Below are 1429 nucleotides of genomic sequence, written 5' to 3'. Positions count from 1 at the left end.
CTTTATTTACAGGCAAGAGAAGAGAGAAAAGCGAAGGATTCATAATAATAATAATAATATCTGATTGAGAGATGGCCAGACGTGTGTTGGTGTTGTTCTGTCTGCTGACGGCTGTGAGATCAGACGGTAACAATCTTCTTCAGCTGTTTGACTAGATTTGCTTTTCCAGAATCATATGTGGGTCAAAGATGTTAAGATGTCCGCATCAAAAGAAATGTACAAAAGTGATTATATGTTCATAGAAAGCACATTAAATGTAAGTAAAGAGTCTACTTTGTTGATTGTGTTTTAAATGAGTAAAAAATTCTTACTGACAAATGGGCCAAAGCTAGGATAGTGGCACATTGAAAAAATTTGAAATTACAACTGATTATTATTTGGGGTGAACTTAATTAGTCGTTTAATATGTCATAAATGGATTTTTGTTGTAAATATGCCTGACGAGATTGTTACACTGAATGACATTTTAGTGCGTCTCTTCTGTAAATCAGGGGAAAATGTATCATATTTATTTTTTGCTCAAAAAAACAAAAACAAAATTGCAATTAAATTAAACAGAAAAAAAAAAAAAAGGTTTGGGGGGAAAAACAACAATTTAAAGCAGTATTACACTTTTTGTTTTTATGCTTAAACCCTTTTTGGTCTTTGACCCATTAGTGCCAGACATCAGTGTTGGCGAAGGAAACATAGATCTGAAATGTGGGCGTGGTACATTTGCTGATAATCAAGCTACAATACGGATAAGTTATGGATCGTCTGGACTCCACACATGTACATCGGATGAGTGTAATAATGACCCACAGTCCTGTCCCACAGTCCTACTAAAAGTCCTGAGTGAGTAAAGCTTGGAACACATGAGCCGGATGCATCTCCCTCTGATTTAATATGAAATACAGAAAGATGAATTATCAGCACTTGAGTAGAAATCAGATCGAGTCGCAGCAGATTCTGACTCTCATTCGCTTCTAAATTACTGCTTTATCTTCTGCAGATAATAAAACACTGCTGGTATAACTCGGTTCAGCTTTACATGTAATACATTATAAAATATTATGTGTAAAATACTTAATATTAGGTATAAAAGTAAGGTTTAAATGAATTATGTCTTGTAATGCACCTTATGATGATCTCATGAATATTCGTAGCCAGTTATAATATATTATAATACTTTTCTATTCACTGTTACATAATATGCATTGAAACATGATTTTATATTATGTTAGATGTAACAAGAAATTATAATGCATTTTAACTCTGGTTACAGTTATTTAGGAAAAGATATAATTCATTATAATGTACATTATGAATACTTTTATAATGCTTCAGTGCGGTGTGTGTGTGTGTATGTGTGTGTGTGTGTGTGTGTATCTGTGTCTGTGTATGGTGTGTGTGTGTGTGTATCTGTGTGTGTGTGTGTGTGTGTGTGTGT

This window comes from Sinocyclocheilus rhinocerous, unplaced genomic scaffold, assembly GCF_001515625.1.
Source record: "Sinocyclocheilus rhinocerous isolate Xijiao unplaced genomic scaffold, SAMN03320098_v1.1 scaffold3916, whole genome shotgun sequence".
Classification (NCBI taxonomy): domain Eukaryota; kingdom Metazoa; phylum Chordata; class Actinopteri; order Cypriniformes; family Cyprinidae; genus Sinocyclocheilus; species Sinocyclocheilus rhinocerous.
This window is presented reverse-complemented; position numbering follows the sequence as displayed.